Source organism: Bactrocera tryoni, chromosome 4 (genome assembly GCF_016617805.1).
Source record: "Bactrocera tryoni isolate S06 chromosome 4, CSIRO_BtryS06_freeze2, whole genome shotgun sequence".
NCBI lineage: Eukaryota > Metazoa > Arthropoda > Insecta > Diptera > Tephritidae > Bactrocera > Bactrocera tryoni.
The window spans coordinates 35645679-35651658 of NC_052502.1; the positions used below are offsets into that span (position 1 = coordinate 35645679).

The 5980-nt window shown below is 32.6% G+C and overlaps 1 protein-coding gene across 2 annotated transcripts in view; it reads left to right on the forward strand.

Annotated features, from left to right (window-relative positions):
• LOC120775571 (probable G-protein coupled receptor B0563.6) overlaps window positions 1-5980 on the forward strand; it is a 78972-nt gene that overhangs the window by 512 nt on the left and 72480 nt on the right. For both annotated transcript variants that reach the window (XM_040105802.1, XM_040105803.1), the window contains exon 2: window positions 952-1655. The gene's annotated coding sequence lies outside the window, so the exon portion shown is untranslated. The remainder of the gene's footprint in view (window positions 1-951; window positions 1656-5980) is intronic.

Here is a 5980-nt window from a genome sequence, read left to right on the forward strand (position 1 = left end):
AATTAAAAAAAAATACTGCAAAATTAAAAAATTTATTTAATAAAAAACAAATTTTTTTAAATAAATAAAATATTCCAAATTAATTTTAACCAAAAAAAAAATATTCAAAAAATAAAATACTTCAAATTTAAAGCATTAAGAATTTTAGAAAAACATAAAAAATACTAAATAAAGAAATAGCTTTGACAAGAAGTAATTAAAAAAAAAAATATACCAATAATAATTACAAAAAATATTTTAATTCGAATAAAACAAATTAAGTCCAAGCCAGCAATGAAAAATAATTAAATGCTTTCATAAAAAATTGCATACAAATATTATATGATAAAATAATAAAAATAAAGTTTAAAAATAATTTTTACTTATTTATTTATTGAAATTACAAAATATATAAAGATTTTTCAAATTTACTTGCAAATCAGAAAAATTAATTAATAAATATATATATTTAAATTTATGTCATTACACAATATACCTTTATATAATATTTTTTTTTTTAATATGATATATTGGCTATTTATTAAAAAATGACTTAAAAGGTAAAATTTTAAATTAATAAAATTAATGGAAAATAAAATAAAAAATACGTTAAAATAATATTTAGTAAAATTGCAATATGTTTTAAGGCTATTTATTAAAAAAAAATCTTTATGAGGTGATAATTACAACTAATAAAATGGGAAAAATTAATTTGAAAATATTCCTGTACCGCTTAATAAAATAAAATTCCTAGAATTTCATTTACTTAAAAATAATTAAAAATTTAAATATAAATTATATGAAAATAAATGTCCAAATAATATATTTTTCAAAAAAGAAATTGTGAAAAAAAATGTTTCTTAAAAAAATATTTTTCCTTAAAAAACTTATATTAATAAGCATAATCTACGTGAATATTATTATAAGTCATAAAAATTATATTATGAATTAACTTGCAATATTTCGTTCTAGGAATGTCAAAAGAGGTGAAAACTAATTATCAAATTTAACTATAAATTAAATTATGTCATATACATATATATAAATGTCAGTTCAAAAATCATGTCAAAAATCTTAAAGGCAAAAAAAATGTTGTTACCAAAGAATTTAAATCAAAGTACAACTTAATTACAAAGTGTTTCTAAGCACCAACACCGAAGGCGAACCGAAGCAACAACGACAACTTGCACAACATGCCTTGGCAACAGGCGCGCTTCAAAGCGCCCATCAAAATCAATCAAATATATGGCAGCTGCAAGTGTAGTTATTGACGGCTCCAGCTGCTACCAAAGCAGCGACTGTCAACAGTTCATTAAGAAATTCATGAAATTTGAGTGCCAAAAATGTACCGAAAAGGCTAGCATTTCAAGTTAACTTCACGACAGTGAAATTTGTATAAATGCCTAGTGAAGCAAGAGTATTTCAAAGAAATTTTCAAATCACCAGTGGTAATCAAAGTGAAAGGGTGCACTTACTTGAGTGAAGCAGAAAATTAAGTGTATAAGTGTGCAAAATAAGGAATTATATTATATACATATACCTTATCTCCTTGGACACTTACCTTTCATCACCGAAATGAGTGATTTTTCTGCTTAAACAGAGTTACATAATACAGCTCATTCAAATGTGAGTGTATTAACTAAAATGCATCAAATGCCGGAAGTCTTATTTAGTGGGTGAGTATTTTCCAATTAGACTAGTATATGCTATACGCCATAAATTTCAGAACAATTCATTACTATTACGACATAAGTATGTAGGTATTCTAGTTTAGAGAACCGAAATTCGTGCGGTTTTGGCAATTGATTAAAAATTTTGTCGACCCATTTTTATCATTTGTTTATTCATATTTCAAGAATATACGAAACACTTTTCAAAAGCGGGGTCTCGAAATCTACATTTGTGGTCTATTCAAGAATGAAGCACCAATAAATTCATCGTCATAGACAGTGCTAAATTCGAATTATACATTTTTATAACATATGTAACGGGTGATCCAAGCAGAAATACGATTTTCAATAGCCTTTTCTGGACAGATCACGCGTCAGTCGTGTAAAGCTGTCATGTTATTTTTGTTCAATATTGTTTGACATTTTATCGTAGAAACCGTTCAACTTTATTACGGAAATTCACGTTCTGTAAAGGACGTGTAATCGGCCTACTGAGCGTACTATTCGCAACACCATCAGCCACCTTGAGATAATATTCAACCAAATAGACCTACATGCAGCCGTAGCTGAGAGTGTAAACGAAGATCGTGGAGTTTTCTAGCTAAATTTTTTTCCGCGATGAATCCCATTTCTGGCTCAATGGGTATGTAAATAAAAATTGCTGATACAGCTGGCTCACATTACCTAATAATAGAAGTTTCATCAGCCGTATTCCAGATATTCAGTCTAGAGTACATTTACATTGAAGCACATTAATCAGACCTAAAATATTGCTTTTTCATATTTTGTCAACGAGCTCTGATATTCATTCCATATATTGTACTCTTTGCTAGAATCATTTTTTAAACGCATTATTCTTCAAAAATATACCAAATGCTCAAACCAAACAACAAAATATTTGCCCTTGGGTCTCTTAAACATATATGTGGATCTCATACATTTCAACTGATTGAATTTGACCCCATTTAAACACCTCCCAAATATCAATTAGTGGCAATTTTTATCATAGAAAACAAATTAACAACCAGTTTCCTTAAGATGTTCTGTTTTTAATGGAAGCACAGCTACGAAATCATTAAGAATGTTCCCGAGAGGGGTGTCCACTTTGTAAGTATTTGAGAGTGGCACAAAGTGTGCAGTGAAGTAGGTAAGTCATCGAAAACCAGAATAATGCTATACCTCCGTTAATATCGATAAGATCGAATAAATATATAAATAAACTGTGCTTGAAAATCATTTTGTTATCAAAAGAGAGTTTTAAAAACGACGTCGAGTTGAGGTCGCAAAAGGGATGCTCCAAAAATGAGTCGAAATTGAAAAATCCAAAATTCGTTGAAAGCACTGAGGCCGTCCCAGCCGAGGCTTATTGTATGTTATTTAGATTGGATTAATCGTTGGCATGCTTGTATTATATGGTGCAGAGGCATGGACGATGGCAAGAGCTGACTAGGCGTTGTTGCGAGTTTTCGAGAGAAAGGTTGTGCAGAAGATTTATAATCTTTTGCGCATTGGCAGCGGCGAATGCCGCAGTCGATGGAACGATGAGCGAATTAAGAGACAGCGGCTACGCCAGGACATGTCGCCAGAATGGATAAAAACACTCCAGCTGTGGAGTATTCAACGCAGTACCCGCAGGGTGAAGCAAAGGAATAGGTAGACCCTCACTCCGTTGGAAAGATCAGGTAGAGAAGGTCTCGGCTTCGCTTGGAATCTCCAATTGGCGCCACATTGCGAATAAAAGAAACGACTGGAGCGCTCTTGTGAACTCGGCTATAACCGCGTAAGCGGTGTCTACGCCAGTGCAAAAGAAGAAGATGCTTGTGTAGACTCAAAAGGAGCCTATTTTTAAGCCAAAGGCGATAATAAAGATACGTGAAATGTTTTTTATTTTGGTCAGTCCAGCTCAAATAATACGGTAGAGTCTCAGCTTTGCTTTTCGTCTTATATAAATACAGAATTTTCATAAATATGAAATATAAAAGTGACACTCAGCCGAGTTAGCAATACTTTGTCGAATAAAACTTCGAGCCCGGGCGCGGTAACAGTATTCGAATTTTTATTTTCGCTTTGCAAGGAGAAGTCATAGTGTTCCGTTACTTAGAATCTGGTGTGTAGTCTATAATGCTCTGTGACATATTTGAAAAAGAAAGTAATAATAATAAACCAAAAGCTTTTGGTCGAAATCAAGCACTGAACTCTTTTTGAATACAAAATATTTCTGCTACATTTTTGGGATTATAGGCTAAACTATTCACTACAGTGTGTTTAAAACATTTTAAAGGAAAGCAGCGTTCTGATTCAGTCTAGAATTCGCTTTTACTTGAGCTTATGTGTAAAAAGGACATCTAAATAATAATCCTTATGATGTATTAGCGTATAGCAATGAATGCCTCAAATATCATCACAGACATAATCTAATATTTTCTTTAAAGTCGTACTACCCATAAACTTCCGGTAATTTAATATTTAAATTTTTACACGGATATGTCTGAAATATGAATATAAATATGGCAGCAAAGTAGGAAGTAAAATACAAAAATATTAAATATTCATTTGTTGCATATATTCAGGCGTTTAAGGCAAGCACCGAGAGACACATTTAATGCCACAAGCAACCGCTAGAAGTACAGCTCAGCTGTCAGTTCTTTTCCGCTTTCGTCTTATTTCGTATATGGTGAATCGTGTTGGGTGTCATGTATAGTCGTCAAGAAGCGGTAGCCCGCCAGCAGCGCAAGTGATTGCCGCGAATTTGATATACACGCATACACACACAGAATTCTGCACGCATAAAAGTTGCTCACTTGTCACGTGTAACTCATGCTTTAAGCCGTTGCATTCTAAATAATTTTTCCTTCTCAGATTTCTTTTTCACATTCTTTCGTTTACGTCTTTACGCATTTACTTTTTACCACCATTTTCTTTATTTCCAAACTTCTTCCATCATCCGTTCTTTGCTTGGGTTGTTGCTCTTTACGTGCCGCGAATATTTTAAGTGCTTTTAAAGTCTAGTTGCCCGCAGCAAATGGCTAAAGCTGCTCATGAGAAGAGTGGAGAATTGCTTGGACTAACTGTTACATATATGTACATACATATGGGTGTGTAAAAATGTGTGCCGCAATTACTTAAACATATGCACATAAAAATTTATACAGGCTGCTGCGCTGGTCTGCTGTGTCCCGCTACATCCATCGTCCGCTGTCTAACTGACACAAAAGGCCTTTTCTCTTCACGCAGTTAGGCGTTACTGTTTTGTTGCCTTATGGCATATTCTACTGATTTTCTTTTTTTTCTTTGAAAAAGGTATGAATTTAATTTGGCTGCTGCCATTTTTGGCTTTCTTAACTTCCTTGCTAAATTGCTCTCACTTTCTATTTTAACCAAGAAAAACGTATTACTTCTCTTAATTATCTTTAATCCCGTCATGTAGTTGCTACAACGTTATTCGGCGCCTTATTTATTTTTCAGTTTGTAAGTTGTTATAATGCCCTAGGATTAAACTACTTAGTGGACGAGGGAAACTATTTCCGCATCTCAGTTTCGCTTGGAGGGAAATGAAATTAAATACGGAAAATAAGAAAGTTGAAATATTTTTTTTCACTGCGGTATTAGTATTCTAACTGACATGTTGAATCAAGGCTAAATAACTAGAACCTTAACAGTTTCATGACATGTCGAGACAAAACGCCAAAAACGCTCTCTACATTTAGGATTTATAAGAAGAAAATATGGTCCTTGGGCCCGTTTTATTAAAAGTCTTCCCTAGTGTTATATCTATTTAAGTACAAAGTACTTTACGTTTTCATTGGCACTATAATAACTTTTGATTGACACTTTAAAATTTGTTTTGGCTTTTTCGATAGTTTATATCTCCAAAAATATCCTGTGGAATCGGCAAGGTCGTATCTTAAATAGTTTTTAAATGGCAGCGTTCTAAACAGCGACCGCTCAGAGGTGCAAACATATGTACGTATATACATAAGTGAAACTGCTGTCATTGTATAGAAAATATCTTTAAGTTTAATAAACTTTCAAATTTTTTTTGTTTCAGCTACTCGTTCGTCCGGATTCATGTCAGCTGTTGGAGTGATTTTTTTTTGGCACCTTTGAAGACAGCACATAACTCCGTTAGTTTTCAATATTTTTGTAAAAAAAAGCTCTTAAGTATAGCTGAAAATATTCCTTATTACGTTCAAAGAAGCTTGAAACATTCAATTGAGTACTTTCTTTTAAAAAAATTCACGAAAATCGCTTAATTTTTTATGCGTCACACTGGTATAGCCCCTTAAGCAAAACCCTTCCTTGTCACTGACGGTAGTGTGAAATTCGATACG